Below are 14,115 nucleotides of genomic sequence, written 5' to 3' on the forward strand. Positions count from 1 at the left end.
GTGAGAACAACCTAAGGAGTACAATTATCTGTTGTGTCACCTCCTCAGTCGCCAGCTGGTGGAGGCCCCCAAACAATGGAGACCTGACAAAATCAAAGGAAGGGGGCAGACACTCTTAAGGAAGAGCCAAGACTGAGAAATGGGAGGCTGAGGAGGAGGCAATGAGGAGGGGCCTGGGAAGACGGAGCCCAGACATTTACTTCTCTCTTTTCTTTAAAATTTTATTATGTTAGTCACCATACAGTATATCATTAGTTTTTGATATAGTGTTCCATGATTCATTGTTTGGGTATAATACCCAATGCTCCATGCAATATGTGCCCTCCTTAATACCCATCACTGGGCTAACCAATCCCCCCTCCCCCCTCCCCTCTAAAACCCTGTTTGTTTCCCAGAGTCCATAGTCTCTCATGGTTCATCTCTCCCTCCGATTTCCCTCCCTTCATTTTTCCCTTCCTTCTCCTAATGTCCTCCATGCTATTCCTTATGTTCCACATATAAGTGAAACCATATGATAATTGACTTTCTCTGCTTGACTTATTTCACTTAGCATAATCCCCTCCAGTTCCATCCATGTCAATACAAATTGTGGGTATTCATCCTTTCTGATGGCTAAGTAATATTCCATTGTATATATGGACCACATCTTCTTTATTGATTTGTCCGTTGAAGGGCATCTGGGCTCATTCCACAGTTTGGCTATTGTGGACATTGCTGCTTTGAACATTGGGGTGCATATGGCCCTTCTTTTCACTACATCTGTGTCTTTGGGGTAAATACCCAGTAGTGCAATTGCTGGGTCATAGGGTAGCTCTATTTTTAACTTTTTGAGGAACCTCCATACTGTTTTCCAAAGTGGCTGTACCAACTTGCATTCCCACCAACAGTTTAAGAGGGTTCCCCTTTCTCCACATCCTCTCCAACATTTGTTGTTTCTTGCCTTGTCAATTTGACAAGGAAAACAAAAGCGAAAATGAACTTTTGGGACTTCATCAAGATAAAAAGCTTCTGCACAGCAAAGGAAACAGTCAACAAAACAAAGAGGCAACCCACGGAATGGGAGAAGATATTTGCAAATGACACTACAGACAAAGTGCTGATTTCCAAGATCTATGAAGGACTTCTCAAACTCAACACCCAAAAAACAAATAAGTCAAAAAATGGGCAGAAGACACGAACAGACACTTCTCCAAAGAAGACATACAAATGGTTAACAGACACATGAAAAAATGTTCAACATCATTAGCCACCAGGGAAGTTCAAATCAAAACCACACTGAGATACCACCTTACACCAGTTCGAATGGCAACAAATAGACATTTACTTCTCTGAAGGAGCAGTGCACAGTGCTACCAGCTCCAGCACACACACACAGGGCTCACCAGATGCCAATGTCCCAAGCATTTGACAAACACATTTTTTTTAAAGTTTTTTTTTTAATTTATTTGACACAGAGAGAGACACAGCGAGAGAGGGAACACAAGCAGGGGGAGTGGGAGACGGAGAAGCAAGCTTCCCGCCGAGCGGGGAGCCCGATGCGGGGCTCGACCCCAGGACCCTGGGATCATGACCTGAGCCGAAGGCAGACGCTTAATGACTCAGCTGTCCAGGCGCCCCTACAAACACATTTTACATATCCTAACTTCTTTCATCTTCACAACCCTATGAGATATTTTTACATTTTACAGATGAAGAAATTGAGGTACAAAGAGATTAAGTAATTAATTTGCCCAGAGTCACAAAGCTAGTTAGTGGCAGAGCTAGGATTTAAATCTAGACAGACTGGCTTAAAATTCAAGCTTTTAACTATTACGTTACTAGTAGTATATTTAATATTACTAATATTATTTCATATATCAACTATTATTAATATTATATTGAGGCATTCATGCTGAAAGGCAGGAGGGGTAGCCAGTCAGAATTAGCCAGGCACCAACAAGAATGCTTTTAATTAGAAGCCTCAGCACAGAGTTTCCCTACTGATGTGCTGTGAATGAGATACTGATCCCCTCATGGGGCTGAAGAATATAATTTTCTGTGTGTGCTATGATGTCAAGAAGGCTGGGCAGCCCTGCTCTAGCTTACACAATTACAAAGGCATTATCACCACATTACCATTATTATATTAATCTGAAATCTGATTTATCAGAACTTTCTTTGTCTTACTTGGAGATAACTCTGTATTTTGTGTTTTGGCATATTATGGAGGATGAGCTACAAACCAGTCCAACCACGTTATTTCACGGCAGTTCTGGTATCAGGTACAAGGCTACATTCTTCTTCTATCTGACCTATTGGTTGGTTGGTGTCGTTTCTGATGGTATCATTACTACGTAGGGGACAAGGTCAAGGAAAAAGTATACTCAAACAGAAGCTAGTCAACTTTAAGGCATGAGAGATGAAAGGAGCCACCTGTGCAATCAGCTCACTCAAAAGACAGTCTGTGAGTGTGATTCCAGGGGGCTAGGCTATTTCACAGGTTTTTCCCAAGAGTCCTGTGTGTAGGCAGGCTAGCCAGAATGAGGCAGACTGCAGTATCTCACACAGCTACAGTGAGAGTTGGCAGTCTGAGGCCCACAAGGGTGCCGGCAGGGTGGTGATTCACAACAGGCCTCAGACAGGGCTGGGATAGCAAGATTTCCAGAGGGAAAAAGTCTGGAGTCAGGCCCATCTTCTTCCTCTGTTCTGACTCTTCAGAGCTGTCAGCACATCTCCTGGCAGAAGGAATGATCAGAGGAAGGACAGAGCGGGAAAAGAAGTATGTGCTTTAGAAAGAGCAAGCAAGAGGGAAGGACTGTATTTGTGTGAGCAGGACAGTATAAAAAGATGAAAAAGGGGTGCCTGGGTGGCTCAGTTGGTTAAGCGACTGCCTTCGGCTCAGGTCATGATCCTGGAGTCCCTGGATCGAGTCCCGCATCGGGCTCCCTGCTCGCAGGGAGTCTGCTTCTCCCTCTGACCCTCCCCCCTCTCATGTGCTTGCTCTCTCTCTCATTCTCTCTCTCTCAAATAAATAAATAAAATCGTTAAAAAAAAAAAAAAAAAGATGAAAAAGGCAGGCTGAAGTCAGATCACCCAACCTTATTAATGTGGCCACAAGGCCCTCCAACATCTGGTCCCTATCTGCTCTGCAGCCTCACCAAGCCTCAGTCATTATTTCAAGTAAAAATGAAGAGTGGCTAGTTCAGCTTGTAATTCAAACAATCCCACAAACGCTTTTCGTTGAGACAACCACCGTACCTCGGTATGCACACAAGTGCTTTATGAGCATTTCCACTTTGTCACACAGAATATAAAAGATGTGTACTCAAGGGTTGAGATTCACTAAAATTAGCAATTTTTACTGCTTCATAAGGACCTTCTTTAAAAAAAAAAAACAAAAAAACTAAGAGTATAGCAATGAGGAATACAATGACTGCAAGGACAGTTCCAGGCCACTGCCTTGATTCATGCTAAGGCACCAGCAGTTCTACCCACTATTGCTCTGCAACAACAAATAACATCTTAGTGCTGTTACAAAAACAGTTTTGACCTGGTAGATACCCTGAAAAGGTTTCAAGGACCCCCACGTCCGCACAGCCCACTTGTGAACCACCATTCTAGACAGTGGGGAGGGACTAGGCCGTGAAACCGGCTGTGATGTGCAGAACCAATGGGCAGCTGGCTGGGGACTGGGAGAGCAAGGAGAGGCTGCTGTGGCTGGGAGGAAGGCAAGGCAGGCCTGTAACTAAGGCAGGGATGGGAAGGAAGAGAAAGAGATGAGGGGATGAAGCCGCAGAGGCAGAACTGGTCTTAGTCCTGCCGAGCGACTGGAGATGGTGGGGGAGTCAGAGATGTCCATCTTCTTTGAAGGCAGGGACGGGGCCTCTTATCTCTCTGTCCCCTCTGCCCAGCAGGGAGCTAGCACAGAGGGGGACCTCAATATATGTTTATGAACTAAAATCAAAGAAGGAGAATTCAGGAAGGGGAGCTAGTTAGGAATGGGGAGAGGGGAAGATGGCGTGTCACTGGGAAGCTTCAAATGAAGAAGGGTGACACACAGCAGCAAAGGAGTAAAAAAGCTCACAGATCAGACTCAAACCATCCTCGCCCAACCCTCATCTGACCCAACCTACAACTAAGGCATTATTTCTAACCTGCCAGGCATGATGGAGCCTCAGGCATTCAAGAACACTTCAAAAGAGCATCATATATGTCACAAATACGACAAGTTAAAAAAAACCTGGAAAGATACATCTCAAGCCATTATTAACAATGGTTACTTTGGGAGAACGAAACTTGGTAGGTACAGAATTATACTTTTCATACCTCTGTTGTATTTGATTTTGTTATTTATGGCACAGCTGTTTTACTTTTATAATTACAAGTAAATATATATGTTTTACTTACTGCACGGTTTCCCTTACGACCTTCTCTCCCATTGTGTTCTGGTAGAAATGTGCTCATCCCTACTACATAACTGTCTTAGGCACACCAGGCAGCCCAGCTAATCCTAGCTGCCTACTGCATACCGAAATCTCCCACCCACCCTTTCCTCTGGAAGTATCAGATAATTTCAACCCAAAGCAATCTAAAATGTTAAACAAAATATGCATCCAATCTTACCTTGCCCAACTTCTGAGAAGTAAATCCTCTGTAAACTGAAATGAAATAATGAGATAATGCTCCTGTCGGAGGGCTGCTGTCTTCCAGCTCCAGGAAGAGTTTCAATAGTCTCTGGAGGTAGCAGGCATTCTTCACTTCCCCACTGGCTGTTGCTTCATCTGGCATGAAAATCTTAAAAAAGTAGAAATAGAAAAGATACAAAAATCTGACTTCTTTAAAATGACCAGCGAAGGTAAAGATCACCCTACATGTCCCCCAAACCTATGTGTCACACAGTAAGTAGATATACACAAGACCATCACAGATTTCCCGTCTTTAAAATCAGGTATTTGAGCATTTGAAAATGCTGATACTAAGCATCTGAAGATTTAACGAGGGTCTGAGTAAAAGTTTTCAGATTCTGTTTCCGCTGTGGGAGTCCAGACTTGGACCTGGAGGACAGATCTGGACAGCTCTGTTCACTGAGGAGTGTCCTGCAGAAGGTAAAAGCTGACATTCTCTGTCATCGACATTTTTATTTTTTTTAAGATTTTATTTATGGGCGCCTGGGTGGCTCAGTCGTTAAGCGTCTGCCTTCGGCTCAGGTCATGGTCCCGGGGTCCTAGGATTAAGTCCTGCATCAGACTCCTTGCTCAGCTGGGAGCCTGCTTCTCCCTCTGCCTGCTTATGCTCTTTCTCCCCATCTCTCTCTGACAAATAAATAAATAAATACAATCTTTAAAAACAGGGGTGCCTGGGTGGCTCAGTCGTTAAGCGTCTGCCTTCGGCTCAGGTCATGGTCCCGGGGTCCTGGGATCGAGCCCCGCATCAGGCTCCCTGCTCAGTGGGAAGCCTACTTCTCCCTCTCCCGCTCCCCCTGCTTGTGTTCCCTCTCTCGCTGTGTCTCTCTCTGTCAAATAAATAAATAAAATCTTAAAAAAAAATAAAATAAAGATTTTATTTATTTGAGAGAGAGTGCGTGCACATAAGCAGGGGGAGGGGCGGAGGGGGGAGAAGCAGGCTCCCCTCCCCGACGCAGGGCTCAATCCCAGGACCCTGGGATCATGACCTGAGCAGAAGGCAGACACTTATCCGACTGAGCCACCCAGGCACCCCTGTCATCCATGTTTTTAGAGATGAATGAACTCTGGCTCCATCTCTTAGTGGCCAGGTCCAGGTCTCATAGGCAGGAGGCAACAGAGCCAGAAAGATAAAGTAGATGCTAAGAACAGCAGGTGGTATAAACACGAACAAGGTTTTAGGCCCAATGCATAATTATTGCTAGTTTTCCATGTGATAACTTCATTTTCTATGTGTCCACTGTAATTTTCAATCTTTCGACTCTAGCTATCATATGTCAAAGGTGATTTGCCAATTACCCTACAAAAGGAGTACCTATTTCTCTTTTCCCCAGTGGAAAAGCTCTGAACATGCAGTTTAAATCTGAGTTCTGGGGCACCTGGGTGGCTCAATCAGTTAAGCATCTGACTTTGGCTCAGGTCAGGTCATGATCTCAGGGTCCTGGGATGAAGCCCCATGTCCATGCTCAGCGGGGAATCTGCTTGTCCCTCTCCCTCTGCCCCTCCCCCTGCTCATGCTCTTTCTGTCTCTCTCTCAAATGAATAAATAAAATCTTGAAAAAAAAAATCTGAATTCTGGGCCCTTGTGCTAACATTTCTAAACTGGTTTTCTAACTGGAAGCCGGATATGTTTCACCATGACCTCAAATCATGTGTCCCAAACTCGACTTGTCCCAACCCTCATCCTTCCTCCTTTCCCTTCTTCTCCATCAGATTATATCACCCTGCCAGGGGCCCAGCCACAGGTCGTTTGAATCATTTCCACTGTCTCTTTCTCCTCCAACCTCGTCGTTCCAAATGCTTACACGGTCTGGCTTTCCCTCAGCCTGGTATGCTGCTTCTTGAAAAGAACACCTATTCATCCTTCAGGGCCCCTCACGAATTACTGAAAGTGATCCCACAAATTACAGCAGTCCTTGACTTTTTTCTACTTCACCCAGCATTTCATCACATCCATGGCATGCTATGATAATACACAGAGCTGGGTATTCACACACATACGTGGCTTGTCCACTAGGCCGTAAGCTCCTCAAAGGCAGGGACGGATCTTTTTCATGTTTGTATTTCTAGTATCTAACAGAGTATCTGGCTCAAAAAGGGCTCTAGTAGATATCTGACTACATTACTTCATCCATAAAATGTTTCTTTATTGTCCAATAGAGAGTGTTAGCATACAAAATTATTTTTCCTATTGTGCTTTTTATTCGCCAACAAATCTCTGTGGCCCAGTGAAACTATTTCCAGGGCCCAAAGAAGCTCAGGTTACACTCCCTCTCCTTATGGCCACATCTCCAGGGACAACCTTGAACACCTTTGAGCTTTAACTCTTTGCCTTTAGTCTTGCCACAGGTTCCTTCTTGTTGCCTATAGTAGGAGTTGGCCAATTTTTTTTTTCTACAAAGAGCCTGATAGTAAATATTTTAGGCTTTCTATGTTGCATGATCTCTATTGTGACTACTTAATTTTGCCTTTGTAGAGTGAAAGCAGCCATAGACAATATGTAAATGAATGATTGTGGCTATGTTTCTATATGGATTTTATTTATTTATTTTTAAAGATTTTATTTATTTGCTTTAGGGACAGAAAGAGACAGCACGAGTGGCGTGAGGAACAGAGGGAGAGAGACAAGCAGACTCCACGCTGCAACCACAGGGCTTGATCCCACAACACTGAGATCATGACCTGAGCTGAAATCAAGAGTCGGATGCTTAACAGACTGAACCACCCAGGCGCCCCTTTAATTAATCAGAGAGAGAGAGAAAAGAGAGCAAGCACATGAGGGGGGGAGGGGCAGAGGGAGAGGGAGAGGATCTCAAGCAGACTCCCTGCTGAGCATGCAGCTCAATGAGGGGCTCAATCTCAGGACCCTGAGATCATGACCTGAGCTGAAAGCAAGACTTGGATGCTTAACCAGCTGAGCCACCCAGGCGCCCCTGGAATTTGGATTTTAGATAATTTTCCCATCACAAATATTAATCTTCTCTTGAATTTTCCCCCCAACCATTTAGAAATGTAAGAAGTATTCTTAGCTTGCAGTTCATACAAAACAGGTGGTAAGCCAGATACAGCCTGTAGGCCAACCCAGATTATTTCCCCTCCTCACCAACTCCATGAACATACACACACGAACGCACCTCTTTTCACTTCCACCTCTAGCAGGCCTGTAGTAAAAATAACCTTCAGAATTTATTTATGGATTTTGTGTTATTCTGTTGTTTGGAACTACTCAAGGGCTGGGGAGGTAGAAAGTGCATGGGATTTTGAGCCATGAGGGCCTAGAATCAGATTCTGGCCTTCCTATTCACTAATGAGGTTGTCTTGGACATAATACTTAACTGCTCTGCTTCACCATCATCATCTATAAAATGGGGGCAAGAACACCTATGCTGCAGGGTTATTGTGAGAATTAAATGAGCTAATGTATTCCAAGTTCATGGCACAATGGCACATAGAGTAGGCACTCAATAAATAGCAATTATGACTCTAGCTTGAGATATGGCTTCCCCAGATCAGCGCGGCCCTGGAACGCACTCTATAAACCAAAACTGGGCACCAGAAGGAATAAACTGACAGCAAAGTACAAAGGCAGAGAGAGAGAATTTGGAGGTTTTCAGATTCATGACCCAGGATTCTAAGTGCCTGATTGGCCCTGATTCCTTCTGGTACCATTTCAAATTCCTCTGGGTCTGTTTTCCTCCTTAGAAAGAACTTCTGACTCTCACACTGCCTAAATCTTCTCAGCATTGCTTACCAAATACCCCAATGAGCACTGGAGCCCTCTTCTTCCTGGACCTCTTCCTGGGATACGGCTGGGAAAGGATGAATGTGGCCAGACCACACCTACACACAGCGGCCTGCCACTGGGCCTTATATAGGCTGGGAACCCAGTTTCCTCTCATTTCTTCTGAACTTCCTGCCTGTATATGGAATGAAATTTTTCCAGAGTTCAAGAACTAGTTTTTCTATAGAAGTTTTAGAGCAAAAAAGCCTGTATACAAACAAGGCATCCATCATATTATTTTCAAATAATATGAAAATATCCGTGAAGGGCAGATAAGACTAAGGCTTGTGGTATCTCTGTCCTTGGTCCAAAAAAGCCTGTCACTGCCTTGCTCCAACACTTCTAATAGGTGTTCACTCCCCTGGAATAACCAAGCCCCTATGCTATCACTCAGGGCCTCCACAACCTTGCCCCAGATTACCCCTCCTGCATTATGTCCTACCATTCCTCTACAGAAATCCTGACCTACAGTCCAGGCCGAATGGATGATCTGTTTCTACCTAATTGCCCTCGACAATTTCCAGCTCTCCACACTTGTGCATAGTCCAATCACAGCATCTGTAACACGTGATTGCACATCTCCCCTTAGCCTATGAGCCGGGGAGATCAGACTATGTCTGATTCCTCTCTGGATACCTTACACCTAGCACAGTGCCTGGCACGGGGCAAACACTCAATAAATGTTAATGAATGAATGAAAACACCTGAAGTTATTCTTCCCTTAAACTGTTTTAGCTGGACTCTTATTAGCAGACTAAGCAGTCTGGGTCACTGCCAAGAAATAGAAAAACCAAAAAGAAAGAAAAGAAGCATGACCAATGTGATCGAAGCAACGGAAAATAGGTTTTAAGAGTGAGGTAAAAGAAACCAAGGCTGCTTAGCCTGGAGAAGAGAAGAGGAGGCCTAACTCGATTCTGGCTTTAAGTACACAAAAGGTTCTCATGAGAAAATCTTGATCTCATCCTGCCTTTATAATCAGAAGGAAATTTTCCATATTAATGGAAAATGGAACAAGAAGAAATGGCTTAAGTTAAGGTCAGAGGGGTTTAAGCTGGAGAGAAAGAAGAACCAAATTAGGCACCATTTTTCCAGAGATACTGTTATTGTACTTTTTGGCAAGTGAATTGGAGGGGTCTTACTTAGCACTTTTGTTGAAGGCTGTGCAAAAGGGAATTAAGTATGCTGCTCTGTTCCTGTTTACTATGGAGAGAGGTGAGTGAAAACACAAGTCAGGTAAGATTTTCTAATGAGCCACTGACTCTTTTTTTTTTTTTTTAAGATTTTTTATTTATTCATTTGACAGAGATAGATATAGCGAGAGAGGGAACACAAGCAGGGGGAGTGGGAGAGGGAGAAGCAGGCCTCCCGCAGAGCGAGGAGCCCGATGCGGGGCTCGATCCCAGGACCCTGGGATCATGACCTGAGCTGAAGGCAGATGCTTAACGACTGAGCCACCCAGGCGCCCCGAGCCACTGACTCTTAACTGACCCTTTTCCTGCAGGCACTTTCTGTCATGTTACACTTTGCAGCTCTGTGATAGAACAATGTATTATTTCAAAGTTTCCTGATGAAGCAATGGAAGGCAAGAGAAGGCAGCGATAGAGTAAGACAGTAGGGAAAACTGCCCAAATAAATATACCTTCTATAAAAACAACAGCTAATGGGGCATTAATAATAATTGTTAATATGATTACTATTAAAGCTAACTTTCATTGAGCACCTACTATGTGCTGGGCCCTGTGCTAAGTGTTTGACATAAGTTATATCAATTCTCATAACAACGCTATGTGGTAGGTAATATTTGTACCCCCATTGTACAGATAAAGAAACTGAGACCCAGGAAGGTTAAATAATTTGCCCCAATCACACAGCTAGCAAGTGGTAGAGCCAGGACTCAAACCTAGCCAGTCCAACTCTGGAGTCTATATATAACCTAGCTACTGTCAATCCAGAAGAAGGATGAGAGGCTGGAATTTAAAGCCTAATCTCTCAGAATCCAAGGTGCATATTCCCAGCCACTTCCTTACACTACCCCAAGCCAGGAAGAGCAAAGCAACGCATGACATTAGCAAGAGAAGAGATCTCAGAAGTGAACCCATATAGACCTAATATTACAGAGAAAGAAACTGAGATCAAGGACTCACAGATGATAATGATTAGAACCAGGACTTGAATGAACCAGCCTAGTAACTCCAAGTGTGGATCTCTTTCCTCAATTATAGATTCTTGTTGAATTTGAGGGTGAGAAAATGAAGGAATGGTATCTACCAAATGAGTTCTTTCCCCAGATCCTTCTGTAATGAACTGCTAATCTCGATTAGAACTTATGCCTGAAACACAAGGATGCCAGCAGCCTCTGTAAACTGATTCTGAAATTCTACTAGCAAAAGATGGCAATGCACTTGGTTGATGGTGCTACAGCAGCTGCCAAAAATGCTCACACATTAAACCAATCAAGCACACCTGGGCCAGGCAGCCTCCATATTAGGCTGGTGGTTCACAGTTTAAGCCTTAACTGGACTATTCCAACAGCTTCCTCGTTGATGTCCTTCTTCTGGGACTTTTTTGCTCCAGACTGGCCTCCATTATGCAGCCAGAGTAAACAGAGTCCTAGTCATGGTATTAGGAGCCTTGCAGCATAATGGAAAGAACATAGGTCTTTGAAATCCAACACCCCTAAGTTTGGACCAAGCTCTGCCACTTACTTACTACCTGACCTTGGGCAAGTCACTTTAATCCTGCTGAGGTCTGGCTTCTTCATCTTTAAATTGGGCAAAAATATCCCCATATTGTGGGATAGTAAGGATTAAATAAATCGTAGTGTGCAAAGCATCTAACATATTGTAAGCCACAATGCAGAGCAGACCCTCAATAAATGTTAATGTTTTCCTCCCAGCCCCCCTCTACATTTTGGCCACAACCTACCATTTCAGCTTATTTCCTCTCCTTACCAAGTCCATTCCTCTCCTACACACACACACACACACACCTGCTCCATTCCTCTCCACACACACACACACACACACACACCTGCTCCATTCCTCTCCTACACACACACACCTGCTCCATTCCTCTCCTACACACACACACACACACACACACACCTGCTCCTTTCCACCTCTAGACCACTGCTCAGACTGCAGCTTCTCATAGGAATGAGCTTCTTCCAAAGCCCAGCAAAATTTCCATCTTCAGGAATCCTTTTCTAGACTCCCTTTGGTCATGCTGGGATTGATTTCTCCTTTTCCCAAACTCCCACTTTGTTTATATTCCTTACCACAGTCAGTCTGATTTCAGTTATTTATGTGCTTCTCTATCTTCCCAACTACACTGGAGGGAGAAGGCTCTGAGAAGACAATTACTTATTGGAGGGCAGGAAATGTGTTGTTTTCCTGTGTGTATATTTCTCAATACCAGGGTTTTGTACATACCAAGAGCTCAATATGTGTTTATTGAATTGAATCTTGTCACCCTTGACTGGGAATCTTTACAGAAAGATCCTGGACTAAGTTTATTCTAAAACTGCATTTGATAAACACGATAAACTAATACTCACTGGCTTGCTTCATTTTTTTCATCCATTCTTTCAATGCACTCCAGATTCCTCTCAAGACATCTCCCCAGGTTACAGGGGGACATTGCCAGGAGGACATCTCTTACTCACAGAGGTAGCATGATCTGGGAGCAAGCTCTCTGGAGAACTGTTCCCACCCACTGGTTAGGAGATGACTGCCATTTCCACCATATTAAAAATCAGAGTTGTGGAATCAGAAAGTAGATCTGAATGATTTCTATCTGCCTCAGTTTCCAAGTCTACAAACAGAGTTTTAAGGTGTTACATATAAAGCATGAAAACAGCATCTGCTGTATAGTAAGTGCTCAATAAATGTTAGATATTATATTAAAAAGGTAGTGGACTGGAAAAAACAGTCAGGACTTTCACTTTTAGTACTATCTCACTTTTAGTACTATCTCCACCATTGACTGATTCCTTGTGCAGTCTTAATCAAGTCCTTCCCCTCTTGGGGCCTCTCCCCATCTGTAAAATCAGAGGTAGAACCAGATGGTTCCCAAGCTCCTTCTACTATCAACGATGTGTATTTCTCTATGATCATCAAAGAACCTTCTGTTCCACATGCTGAAGCTGTTGGCAAGGAAAAATGTGAATTCGTAGTTGCAGGTTCCCAAATGAGAAGGACCAGGGCCAATACCAAGGCCAAAGGCAGAACAACAGATTAATAAACCACCTGTGAGTTTTCCCCTGCATGAACTGTATCACACTCAGTTCAGGTCCTTGAACAGAGCACAACCTTCCTTCCAACAAAACTCACAGCAAAGGCAAGAGAAGAGTAACAGCAATGAAGAATCTTGCCTTGTACAGAATTCCTGCACTTTCTTGCCTTTGATGCCTGTAATCAGGGCATCATCAATCTAAACTAGGGCTCTCCTTAGGCACAAAGAGAAGGAAAAACACAAAGGCCCACTCTGAACCTGAAAGCTCATAAAACAAAGACCAAAGCGAGTAAATAAAAAATGTTAATGACTCATTCAACCACAAACACTGCAAAGGCCTACTATGTGCCAGGAAGAGGGGGGATGAAACAGACATGGTCCCTTAGCCAGTGTACTCAGAGTACACATGGGGTAGCCTACCCCCAGGTAGACAGTCATCAGAGCTATATTCGAAGTTCAGCGCCCCCTACAGAAAATGGGATGGAGGGCAACTAATCCAGCAAGGGGATCAGAAAAGCTTCACTGAGAAGGTCACATGAGACACTGACCTTGAAAGAGGGGAAGGAAGAGGGAATGTCAGGAAGAGAGTGCAAGCAAAGGAACATGGAGGGAGTGTTTAAGGAACAAAAACTGGTTTATTTTGACTGAGGCACAGGGCAGGTTTGGGAGAACAAAGGGAAACAAGGCAGGAGAGATGTCTGGGAACAGATTATGGGGGAACTTGTCTATGCGGCTGAGGAGTCCAGACTCTATATAGTAGGCAAGGAAGCCTGCCAAGGTTTCTGAGCAGAGACATAACATGATGAGAACATTGTCTAAGAAAGATCACATGGGCACCCATGAAAAGGATGCAAAAGGAACCAAATTACTAGATTACTATGAGACCACATAACAGGAGACCACATACACTTCCTAAGCGTGTGCTGGAATCCAACAGGTCCTGTTCACAGAGCTTCTCTCTGCCAAGGTTCAGCTTCATGCAATCTAAGTTTAAGAGGTGCTCTCTTGCCAGCCCTCTAACCATCAAAATCTGCTACAGCACAAGAGTAACAGGTTTCCCAAAGTCAAGAACCCAAGTGACTCTGGGATCACAGAAAGGGAAGAGCTGAGGTGGGAGAAACTGGGAAAGGGGACACCAAAGTCTCCAGCTTGGTTCAGCTCCATATGAAAACCCAATCCTGGGTCTCCTCTACATCACTTCCAGCCTTGTCCTTTTCAGAGGGGCTGAAGCAAAGGGCAGTGAGACTGAAAGCACCAGGCCGATGGCTGGTGCTGAGGCCGATGGCCGATGGCTGAGGATCCAGTGCGACAGTATACATCAACGGGCCAGTGCAGTGCTTGGCACATGAGCCATGGGCAATAAGCACTAGTTCCCTTCCCATTCTGCAAGGTAAGTTCCAACTATAAAGTCCAAGGAGGCTTCAAGACTTAGGGCACCTC

The sequence above is a fragment of the Neomonachus schauinslandi genome, chromosome 4, assembly GCF_002201575.2.
Source record: "Neomonachus schauinslandi chromosome 4, ASM220157v2, whole genome shotgun sequence".
NCBI classification, from domain to species: domain Eukaryota; kingdom Metazoa; phylum Chordata; class Mammalia; order Carnivora; family Phocidae; genus Neomonachus; species Neomonachus schauinslandi.